The sequence below is a fragment of the Narcine bancroftii genome, chromosome 1, assembly GCF_036971445.1.
Source record: "Narcine bancroftii isolate sNarBan1 chromosome 1, sNarBan1.hap1, whole genome shotgun sequence".
Taxonomy (NCBI): Eukaryota; Metazoa; Chordata; class Chondrichthyes; order Torpediniformes; family Narcinidae; genus Narcine; species Narcine bancroftii.
The window spans coordinates 260,762,054-260,775,376 of NC_091469.1; positions in this window are offsets into that span (position 1 = coordinate 260,762,054).

Genomic DNA, 13,323 nt, shown 5'->3' on the forward strand with positions numbered 1-13,323 from the left:
ACACAGAATTGTGAGTTAATGAAAATTTTGGTCAAAAGTGAACTAAGAACAGGATGCTCTTACCACAGTCATAATTTTCTTGAACATGTTCCTGACTTCTCACAGATCAAGATAAGACATTTATCTCTAACCAGTTCTTCTTCCAAATGCTGCCAAATGAACTTGCATGTAAAACACAAATCTTTCTTTTAAAATAACCCAGGTGCAGGAAGTTCCTGCTATTAAATTCCAACCTTCCAGTGTGGGTTTAGAACATTGTGTCAGCCGCTGTGCCCAGGTCTGGTTTATAGGGCTGAATGAAATCTATTAAGCATCCAGAATACATCCTGTCATGCTGCCCAATCTGTCAGAGTGAGAGAACACCCTTAGTTCTTAATTGAAATTGATATAAATTGGCAGCTAAAACACTGAGAAAATTGATGTCAGTTTAGCCTCCACATTCATTAAATGCTCGTCTTTGAACAATGGCATCAAATAGTAATGTGTCATCATATGCAGACTGTATTTCCCAGTATCAAATATTAACATTCACGCCAGGAAAAGGTTCAAATTTCAAAGTTCAGATTTATTGTCAGAGTATATACCTGATATTGCATACAACCCTGAGATTCTTTTTCCTGTGGGCCAGGCAGAATTTCTACTTATCGGTAGTGCAAAAAAAAACTGTACACAGAAAAGAAATGTATACAAAAGAGAGAAATATAAACAAAGAAATAAATGTAAACAAACTGAATGTGCAAATCAGAAATAAATATTCAGCCATTAAATAATGTGCAAAGTAAGAATCCTTAAATAAGTCTCTGATTGAGCTTGTTGTTTGTGAATCTAATGGTGGAGGGTGAGCAACTGGTGGTGGTATAAAACTTGTGGCACCTCTTTCCTAATGGCAGCAGCGCGAATATGCCTTGGGAGTCGAGAATCCTTGATGATTGCTGCTGCTCTCCAATGGCTACGTTCTGTGTAGATTTTCTCAATGTTGGGGAGAGTTTTGTTTTTGATGTAATGAGCTGTGTCCACTGCCTTTTGCTCTGAGGTATTGGTGCCCAGCTCTCCAGCGCATGATGTTCTGTTTTGTGGAAACTGCCAAAATGTTTGGCCTGGAAGTCAGCCTGAAGAAAACTGAGGTCCTCCATCAGCCAGCTCCCCACCATGACTACCAGCACCCCCCACATCTCCATCGGGCACACAGAACTCAAAACAGTCAACCAGTTTACCTACCTCAGCCGCACCATTTCATCTGATGCAAGGATCGACAAAGAGATTGACAACAGATTCGCCAAGGCAAATAGCGCCTTTGGAAGACTACACAAAAGAGTCTGGAAAAACAACTACCTGAAGAAACACACAAAGATCAGCATGTATAGAGCTGATGTCATACCCATGCTCCTGTTCGGCTCCGAATCATGGGTCCTCTACCGGCATCACCTACGGCTCCTAGAACGCTTCCATCAGCGCTGTCTCCGCTCCATCCTCAACATTCATTGGAGTGACTTCATCACCAACATCAAAGTATTCGAGCTGGCAGAGGCCGCAAGCATCGAATCCACGCTGCTGAAGACCCAACAACTGCGCTGGGTGGGTCACGTCTCCAGAATGGAGGACCATCGCCTTCCCAAGATCATGTTATATGGCGAGCTCTCCACTGGCCACCGAGACAGAGGTGCACCAAAGAAGAGGTACAAGGACTGTTTAAAGAAATCTCTTGCTGCCTGCCACATTGACCACCGCCAGTGGGCTGATATCGCCTCCAACCGTGCATCTTGGTGCCTCACAGTTCGGCGGGCAGCAACCTCAGAGACCGCAGAGCCCACCTCACTGACAAAAGACAAAGGAGGAAAAACCCAACACCCAACCTCAACCCACCAATTTTCCCTTGCAACCGCTGCAACCGTGCCTGCCTGTCCTGCATCGGACTTGTCAGTCACCAACGGGCCTGCAGCAGACGTGGACATACCCCTCCATAAATCTTCGTCCGCGAACCCAAGCCAAAGAAGATTGGTGCCCCCCCTACCAGGTCAATTCAGCTAGTCAGCACACTTTTCACCTTTAGAAGTTTGCCAAGATTTTCCATGCCATACCATTCTTCAGTGCGAGGCTCATGACACGAAAATAGAGAGTACTGGTTGCCAATGACAACTACAGCAGATGTTGTGGCTAAAAAAGGACCCCACACTGAACTTTACAGTATGAGTTATTCAAATTATGTGCACAGTCTTCGCAGTTGAAGTAACATTTGAGGCTCAGAGAATAAATGGAATTATTTTTTGTTTTCCCAGTTTATGAACCCTTCAGTTCCTCAATCCGTCATTTCTTGAAGTCTCCAATTATATTCTGACAAAGCTCATTCCATAGTGTCTATTTTTGTGTGTAACTAAATTCCATAATTTAATGATATCTGACATCCATAAACTGCAAAAGTTAGTCTATATGTGGCTGAATGGACAGTGTTCAGTTCACAGTGTTCTTACTTTGTTCTACCTTGTTCTAGTCCTGTAAGTTTCTCAGCCGGTGTTTCCAAGAGTTTTCAATTTTCATTCTGAGACAACTTAATTTCCCTGTGTACGTTGGTGGAATGGTGTGCGTGAGTAGATGTGGGATTGGGAGGGAGGGGGGGGTTGTGTGGTGGAATATGGTAATGCAGGTGGGAGATGTCACTGGACTGCTCAGGCTGGCCTGCCTCTGACCTGGTAAATCCGCCCCATAGTTTCCCAATAAAGGCTGTTTAGCCCTAGTCTCCTCCCTCAATGCCAGTCTTGGATCTAGGACAGAAGCGTGTAGTTATATGCTGGAGGTTTCAGGACATTAAAGCCTTTGGCCATGTGCTTCATGTCTGTTTGTGATCATTAATCAAGCTACATTTTAATGTCCTGATTATTTTGCCATGGACAAGGCGATACGAGTGGAGAAGCTAGAGACCGATCCCAAGGAACCAGAGGAATCTTTGATACGTGGCTACACTGTATGAAGACCTTCATGAGGTGCCATGAGATCTCACCTAATGATGATGTATGATCTGCTTTTTGCATCAATGGGCCACCAAGCCTACCAAATGATACAGGACTGTGAGAACTACGACGACGCGATGGCTCTCCTGCAACAGCAATATGGGACCCCCATGAACTCGATGTATGTTCGGTATTTACTGGGCACCTGATGCCAGGGCCCTGGGGAATCTGTCAATTATTTTGTGAAGGCCATGAGAGAGCTGGAATGATCCTGCGGACACTGCCTACCAAGAAGGCCTCATCCGTGATGGGTTAGTGGCCAGTTTCCATTCAAACCACATCCTTGAGCAATTCCTGGACAAGGGCAACCAGGAAGTCACACAGCTGGCTCGATCATTAGAAGCAGGCCAAAAGTACACCAAGGTCTACTCAGCAAACCACATGGCCACCAGATGGGGTGCACAGATGCTGCCATCTTGGGACTCAGGAACCCTGGCTGTTGTTGCAGCTACTAAGCAGACGAAATGGGCCAAACTCAACACCCGAGAAAATATTGCCCAGCCTGTAGCGCAAGCTGTTCAAACTGCCAGAGGAAGGGGCACTGTGCTACGCTATGCTGCTTCCGCTTTGCCATCTTGGCTCAATCCTCTTCTGGCATCAGTTTCAGTGGCCAAGAACCAAACGGTGAGAACGGGAGACCGATGACATGGATAAGTCAAGTTTGGCTTCCCTTCCGAATCCTTCCACATGCGATCCATGGGGGTGGCCATCTTTGAGATACCCTGGGCAGCCATCTTGGAGACAGCCATCCCAACGCTACAGCAGCATCGACTCTGACAATGAATTGACATTGGCCTCCATCGTGCTGGATCAGAACAGGCCACACAAACTGGCGTGTTCGATGATGGACATCAAGGTAAATGGCCACATCACGGGATGGTATTTGACACGGGGAGTACTGAGAGCTTTATACACCCAGCCACAGTCCACCACTGTGGCTGGATAGTGTTCCCTGCCAAGCGACCAAGTCCCACTCCACGGAGATCTGCGGGTGCTGCTCCATGACCCTAACAGTTAAGGGCACAAAGTATAAAAACTTCAAACTGCTATTAATGCCCCGTCAGTCATACTGGGGCTAATTTTCACTGCCTTGAAAGGAGCAGCAACATTCTGAAGTACCAATCCCACCTCAGCCACATTCTCTCATCTCTCCTCTAGCGGGGAGAAGATTCAAGAGTATGAAATCACACAGCATCAGATTCAAAGAAAGTTTCTTCTCCACAGCCTTCAAGCTCCTGAAAAACCCTCACAAAATGATCTCACACTGCCCTTGCTGTGTGCAAGTGTGAACTGATCTTTCATTGGTAACACCATAGTAATGTGCTCTTGATCTACTTTGCATTGCTCGATGATTGTTAGAGCTGACTTGCTCAACTGCTCATGAAAGGAACCCTTTTACTGTACCAGATGTATGTGACAATAAATATAAAAGTAAACAACTGAACTGTGTCATTCAATTGAAAAAGAGTGCAATAGAACAATGAAAGCCAGCCAAATGGTTGGATTTCCAGGCAGGTAACTTTCTTAAAGAATGGAGATAATAGCCTGAAGGTACAGCTTCTACACGAGACAGAATCAACTCTGGAAAAACCAGATACCTAGAGAAAATGGTAGAGCTATCCAAAATCCAGTGAAAAATACTGGGCTAACAAGTGTTCCGTTGATGCTGGAAAACAGCAGCAACCCACAAAGTGCCGAAGGAACTCGGCGGGTCGGGCAGAATCTATGAAAAGCCAATGTCTGCCTTCTTCCACCACCATCAACTCTGTCCTCAACCACCTCTCCTCCATGTCCCACTCATCTGCCTTAGTCCCCTCATTCTCATCTACCACCCCACCAGCTTCCACATCCAACACATTATCTGCCAGAATTTCTGTCACTTCCACCAGACACATTTCTCCTTCTCCTCCCATCTCAGCCTTCTGCGGGGACTGCTCCCTCCTGCAGTCATCCCTCCCCACCTATTCTCCCCCCACCCCCAGCACCATCACCAGTGCCCACAGGAGATGCAACACCTATGCCCACACCTCCTCCCACACCACAGTCTGGGCCATAAACAGGCCTTTCAAGTGAAGCAACACTTCACTTGTATATCCATAGGACTGGTTTACTGCATCTGGTGCTCCCTTTGTGGCCTTCTTTTTACATCAGAGAGACCAGTTGCAGATTGGGAGATTGCTTCACTGAGTAACTCCTCTCTATCTGCAACCACAACAACCTCCCAGTAGCCAACCATTACAATTCTGAGTCATACCCCCAGACTCACATATCTATCCATGGCCCTTTATTCTATCCCACCCTGACCACACGCAGATTGGAGAAACAACACCTTATTGTCTGAGTACTCTCCAGCCAGATGGCATTAATATTGATTTCTCTGCTTTCTGCTGAACTTGCTCGCCTTTTCTTTCCCTTCCTGCTTTCCTGTCTTTCCAGTTCTCCCCTGCCTTACCCACCCAGCCATCCCTCCTCCCCCTCATTGCTGCTGTCCCCTCCCACCCCTCATCCACCTATCGTTACCTACCTTTGCCACCCACCCTCCCCCTTCCCCTTATGCTTGGATGCCTGTCAATATTCTCTCCTACCTTGATGAAGGGTTCAAGCCTGAAACATCGGTTATGTATTTCTACATAAAGGACCCTACGTGAACTGCTGAGCTTCTACAACATTTTGTGTTTTTTACTTCAACCACAGTGTCTACAGATTTTTGTGATTTACTGGTCAAGGATGAATGAGGAGACTGTTCAAGATGAATGAGGAGACTGTGTGTGAATTTGAACTTTGAAACCTGTGGAACTTGAAGAAGGATCCAAGCAAAGGAATCCTTCCTTCTCATTATCCCAGAAAGAACATGGGAAAATTATCAGGTTTCATTTTTCAATTTCATCTCTGCTGAGAGTTAATGTTAAGAAACATTTGGAGAGATTAAGTGTTAAAAAAACGCACGTCGCTTCACATGCTCAAAGAACAGCCTGCCAAATAATGGCATATCTTCAATGCTGATCACAGATAATGGATTATAGTTCACAGCAGAGAACTTTAAGAGTTCCCATGCATGGATAGTTCAATCATCAGACAAGATCATCTTACTTATGGAACTGAAGGGCAGACAATGCTGTAAAAGTGGCCAAGAAACTTGATGCACTGAAGAGGACTATATCATCACAGTCAGACCCCTTTTTGAGGATGTCTGCAATCCAGAGTCCAAGGGATGATGAATAGAAATGTGCAGAGACTTATAAGTAGGCGAACCAGAGTTCTATCACACCACTGGAACCAGAAGTGCAGGAAGACAACTGGCGCACTATCACAAAAGACTGGCAACTGCTACGAGTGAAAAGGATAAAGCCCACATCAAAGGAACATCAAACATTGCTGTAAAATCAAAAAAATTACATATGATGAAACTTGAAATAAAAACAGAAAATGCTAGGCAAACTTGGGAAAGTCAAGCGACATCTGAAGAAAAAGAAATACTGAATTTTTCTCCTTTCATCAGAAGTGGGAAAGAGAGTTTTCAGTAGCGGAGAAGAGTAGGGAGGAATGGATCCAGAAAAGCGAATTCCTTCTGATGGGGCGAGATCAAATGAGTGAACTTAGTGCAAACAGTAGTTACCATCAGATTTATGCTTCTCAGTGAATGTATGGGTTGCTTCTAGAAAGTCTGTGGGAGATGCCCAACAGGCCAAATATAAAGATATAAAAAGGAAAATGGAAGCAAAACAATGACAGTTAGAAAGTTGGAGAATTTTCTTGAAGACTACAATGTGCCGACGTGAAAGGTATGGTGCTCCTTGAGCTTATGCTGAGCCTTGTTATTTCAGAAAGGGAGGTCAGGGTGGCAATGGGATGGAGAAGTAAAGTGGCAGGCAACAAGAACCAGGCAGCAAGGTGGTAGACTGAAGGCAGGTGCTCTGCAAAATGATCAAGCTCTCTGTACTCAAGTTTCTGTCATGTAGAGGAGCCCACACTGTAAATACTGTACACAATGTTGGTCATTGATACATTGGAAGACATGAAAGTATTGAATGTAATTCAGAGAAGAATCAGAAGACAAGTACCTGTAAAGGCTGGGTTATGTTATGAGAGATGGTTATACAGCCTGGGGTTGTAGCTGCTGGAATTTAAAAGAGAAAGGACTTGATTAAATTATATTAATTTAATTTTTAACTTAATTTCAATTTAGACACACAGCACGGTAACAGGCCATTTTGGACCACAAGTCCGTGCTGCCCAATTTAACCTTTTGAATGGTGGGAGGAAACCGGAGCCCCTGGGGAAAACCCATGTTGACACGGGGAGAACGTACAAACTCCTCACAGACAGTGCGGGTTTCAAACTCATGTCCAGTCCTGATCGCAGGTGCTGTAAAGGCTACTCCAACCACACTGCCCATGGTTAAATCCAAAGGAGTCTTCATAAGGTGGATATGGAGAGGTTGCTTCATCGTGTGAAATTGCTCCATGTCTACCATAAATGAGTGTCCTCTTATTTAATCCTCTGGAGAATAATTGGTACTTCTAGGGACATGTTGTTCTTGATTTACTGTCAAAGGAATCTAATGGATGGTTGAGCATGCAGTTTGCATGCAGTCTCTTAACAGACCAAATGCTACATGCATGGAACTGTAGAACTTAGGAGCAAGCCATTCAGCACTTTGTGTGCTCCAGTGTTTTCTGACCTTGTATATTCTTTTCATTTTCAAATACACTTCTATTTTCCTTTCCTGGTCACAGTCAAATCTGCTTTCACCATCCTTCATGCTGTGCACTGAGGTGAATAGAACTGACCTCACCTTCCTCACGTGGCCCCTCCTCATTTGATCCTTCCTATATTCCCTTACTTTTTGCCTCTTCTCTCCATTGCCCACCCATATTTCTCTTCTCCACTGCTTCCTCCCCCACTGAATTCACTGACACATGTTGGGAAATGATGCAGTAAGTTCCAGAACTGGAATGACTGTTCCATTCGACTGGAGCCAGAGTGATGAGTGCTAGAATGATGTTCAACTTCAGAAGGCATGTCTGCAAAGCCTGGTCCTCTTCTCAATATAACATCCATACATTCTTGGGTGCTTCATCAGCATTAGACAGGATGATTTTAAACTTTAACTTGATGTCACCAATCTCATTTGTTGCATCCATATCACTTCCTTGACTAATACAGGTAACTTAAGAAACAAAATATTGCAGATAGAGAAAATCTGAAAATATGAAGGATTGCCCTTTTCTCATGACACTTTTTGATAATTTTGCTTTGATTGTCAAGGTAATCAAAATAGTTTAGCCATGTAAGGCCATAAGACATAGGAGCAGAAACAGGCTATTCAGTCCATCAAGTCCATCCCACCATTAAACCATGAGCTGATCCATTTTCCCACTTTGACCCACTTCCTGGCTTTCTCTCCATAACCTTTCATGCCCTGGCTAAACAAGTATCTATCAATCTCTGCTTTAAATATACCCATAGTGGCCTCCATAGTGGCCTGTGGCAACAAATTCCACTGAATTACCACCCTCTGTCTGAAAAAAAAATCCTACGCATCTCCTTTCTAATTGGATGCCCTTTAATGCTGAAGTTGTCCCCTCTTGTCCTAGACTCTCCAATCATAGGAAACAACCTTTCTACATCTGCTCTGTCCATGCCTTTTAACATTCAAAATGTTTCAATGAAATCCCCCCTAAATTCCAACGAATTCAGGCCAAGAATTGTCAAACACTCCTCATATGATAGCCCTTTCATTCCTGAAATCATCCTAGTAAACCTCCTTTGAAGCCTCTCTTGAAAAGAACTGGTGAATGGAAATCACTGATCTGCTCTCTAAAGTGCCAAACATAGCTGTTTAGATACATGACCCTGGGTTCTCTGGTCCATACAAGATCTTATGATTGAACAGCCATTAATTACAGATCTTCATTTTCTCATGTATAAAATTAATACTAAGCAGGAATCTATACCAAAGTTAGACAAGAACTATGTGAATGATTGATGCTTCATATGCTGCTAATCCAGGAGTTGTGGGTTTTCTCAGGGGACAGATCTGGAGTTCATTCAATCCCCAGTATATTTCTTGGTTTTGATGCAGCTTCTGACTTCAGGGACTGCTTAGCACAGAACCAAAGGTTCTTACCCAGGATACAAAACGGGAGCTACACCAATTATTGCAGGTGCAATTGTGCAGACAGATATCAAAAGCTTATTCCCAGCTTTCAATTCCATTTGTATCTTTTATTTTGAATACTTTATTTAAAATTTTTAAACCACAATACATTTGAGTAAGATAAATCATATAAAAGACACATGTTCCCTCCAAACCCCACTTCTCACCCTACAACCCCTCCCCCACACCTCCCCCTCCCTACTAACCTAAACCCCAAAGAAAGAAGGAGATTCAAACCATCAATAACATAACTAAATGGCATGGTCCATAAAGTTCAAAATTTTAAACCTATATAGTCCAAATAAGGGCTCCAGACATTCCAATAAAAAAGATAATTATCACGTAGATTATACACTATTTTTTTCCAATGGAATACATGATTTCAATTCCATATGCCATCTTTGCAAACTCAAATCAATCTCATTTTTCAAAATAATCACCATTTTCTCGCTACAGCTTAAAAACACAATTTGGTACCTAGTTAATCTCAGTTTCACACTCAACATTTTAATTTACCTAATAAAAATATAATTGGATCCATCAGCAATTTAATCTTAAAAACTTTCTCCCAATTGTATCTGCACATTTTCTTGATTGAGTGATAAAAGGAGTGGATGGAAGGTCAAAGCAAAAGCCTTAGAACTTCTAAAGGAGGTTTCAAAAGGGAAAAAAAAATGCTATTTTCTAGCTGTCAGAAACTCAATCCATTACAAAGAAAAAGGGAAAGGCCACTCATGGAATGTTCTGCTACCGTTGCATCTGAAGTGATTTTGACTTACTGGAATCAACACTGATAAATGCTCAAATGCTCTCCATTCTTAGTCCTGTCAATAGTAGTAGAACAGCTCTATCACCTTATCGGACGTGACCATATGGAAAATATCACTGAAGCCAGGCTAATGACAATCATGGTACTTGTTCAAAGGATGGTTCAGTGATGAGAAGAATACTTCTTGTGGTTTATTTTTGTATTCTTAAAGGGTGCAAGTATTTTAGAAATTTATCTTGCCAAAGTACAGTTAGACACACTGATATTCATGACATGAACTTGGCACTCGTTCACATTTAGTGAGTGACTTTTAGAAAGAACACCATGTAGGATTTATCCTTTTAGGTTTTTTTCTTTTTTCAAGCATCTTTGGCAGCCAACTTACAAATTTCTACAAAGTATTTCAAGGCCTTGCAATGATTATAAACAAGAGTGACATATTTGGAGAGACCATGGCCCTCACCCCCTCACGAAGCGACAACTCTCAATCTGATGCTGCCATCGCAGAGAGCCAATTGCAGTGAAGACATCTTGGATTGACATTTTATTCATTCATGTCCACATTAATGAAAAGGAAAACACAGATCTAGAAGTGTTCAGGTACATTATAACCCATGCAGTACTCTTTTCAAAGTTACCGTTGCAAAGTAGAAATTGTATTGAGTACCAGGCTTTCCCTGAGAAACAAACACTGGTTTCTATAGCGTAATCATGAGATCACATACTGGATGATCTTACAATTTAAATATATTAATATGGGACACCAAAAAGATACAACAAATGCCCTCAGATCCCTTTGGCCTAAGGAAGGGGAGTGAGGGTGAAGGAGGATAACACCTTGCTCAGGACTCCTGCTTGCAACACAATGATCCTGATTGGAAAATAAGCAGCATGAATGTTGGGGCAGGACCACAAATAGGTCAGCTATAGTTGCCTCTATCACTGAATGGTTATCACCCTACGTGATACATAAGGTGATAACTGATTGGGACTCATCAATGAGCAGAAGAAAACTATGTGAATGGCCTTGATTTTTTTTTTGGATACATTCTGCTACTTGCACCAAATTTCACTCCTTCATTGCATTCCTTAATGAAAATCTTTTTCCTGCTAACATAAAAGAAGTCAGTGAACCGTAGTCAATAACTCACGAGAATTGAGTCAAACGAATAACGTAGGCTTTTATTAGCAAGGACCCAGCAGTGCTAGCCATCCACAAGGCTAGTCCCAAACTGAACAAAGAGCAAAAATCAGGACACTTATATACAGGCTAGCCTACAGCGCCAGTCTTCTTAAGAGTGAGCAACAGGCAACTACAAGCGGCTACTTCTACATACAAGCAAGCAATACCGAGGATCACCGTGTACTTTCTAAAGCAGTAAGGATGGGAAGTCGGTATCAGGACTTTCAGTGTGTTTGCAATGTTACCCCTCATAATTATTTTACAGACCACGTCTAATAATCAGATACAATGGTTATGTGGTGGTTCAGTTACTCTAGTATAATTCATTCCAATCCCACTCTAGAAAGCAGTTTTATAGCAACCAAAGACCCCTCTCATGTCCTTCCAGGAGTTGACACAACAGTTCTTAACTCTGTCTCAATTACCTGTGATTACAGGCCCATCAAAGGAGAGGGCTCATAAATATCTTTTGGAAGGGGCTGACAAATCACTTACTTCAGGAGGCAAATAAGGGATGGGCAATAAATGCTGGCCTTGGCAGTCATGTCTAAATACTATGAGAATTTTCTTTTGTTTCAATGCATGTAATATTCAATTTTGGTTAGGCAACCTTTTCCTGCCTGAGGGAGAACAGATATTGCGTACATAATAAAACAATAGACCCCATTGTGTGTACATAATTCTTAAAATAATCACTCCAGGTATCCAGAAGCCATTAGCTTCATAGAAGCATAGCCTGACTTTGTAGCTGAAAGGTCATGTTATGAAAATTCAGGGCATCTTGCCTCAAATTATTTAATAAAGTAAATAGACAATGCCATGTAAAGAAAATATGAGCATAATATTCATGGACAGTCCTCATTCTAATTGTCATTGTTTTATCTCTGTAGTAGTGTTATTGTGGCTCTTTGAAGTCCATCCTTGGAGCATTGCTTCAGGACTGATTCAAAGCAATGTTTTAGGTCCAATCACTTTGAGCTACTTGATCAAATATCTTCTTTTCATCGTACTGATAGAAATGAGGATATTTTGCTGGTGATTGAAAAAAATGTTTAATTCCTCCTTAGCAAATGAAGCAGCCCTAGGGGCAGGGACAGGCCAACAGCATTCAGGCACTGAAAATTGACATGGAACAATCAACTCCAACATGAGAGAATATGCCCAATGATCAAATGCAGCCCCAATCATCCTTGGGTTCATCCCTAACCAGAAATTCAACCAGACCAGTCTCAAAACAGGTGAAAGACTGGGTATCCTGCAGTTCCTGAAACTATAGTCTTTCCATCAACTACAGCCAACATGGAGAGGATGAAGGAATATTCTCCACTTTTAAATCACTAGTAATTTTCATGTCAGTAACAGCTAATACTGATGAAGCCATCGATGTGGAAGGCTTACTTGTGGCGGATCTGAGGTATTATTATACCTCATCTTTAATGATGCTCATTTTCAACTTATTAATGTAGTGTGAATTGTGGAGGGTCCTGTGGCGTCTGCGTTTGGAAATTGGTCGGAATGTGGATTGCAGAGGGACATGTAACTTCTTCAGCTGGAACTTAGTCGTAATCACCTCATCTGCCAGTCAAGGGTTAGATCTGGCCACCTGTGAGGCTGATGCATGATTGGTCCTTGCAGCTGATGTGCGATTGGTCCTCCAGTTGCCAATCAATGATGAGCTCTGCCCACAGGAGAGGCTGACGTGAGACTGGTCCTCGCAAGTCATGTGGACGGGCCCTGCATTGAAAAAGCAGCATGTGGAGTTTCTCTCCCTCACTCTGTTCCTGCATGGAGACCATCACTGAACCCCGGACAGCATGCCACAGGTAGCTTGGGAAGGCCAACTGTGATGGGCCCATCCTGGATCCCAACCCTTGGGCATTGCTGGAGACCAGGTTCACTTGGCATACTTGTTAGCTGTAATTAATTTACTATTTATTAGTGATTGCTAGAGATAGAGAAGGCTGGTGGGTATTGTGTGCTTAACCCTTGCATTCCCAATCCAAAGCTGAGAATGTTTAGCAGCAATTTATTTGCTTCCAATAAGTAGTTATTTGTGTATCATTCTGGGTTAGTCTGTGTGAATATGTGAATTGCCTGTGTGTAAATAGAGACCACTGCTGGTGTGAGTAGAAGTGTCAGAATTCGTTAAGTGGTGATTCATCACAATTTTTTCTTTGGCTTGGCTTCGCGGACGAAGATTTATGGA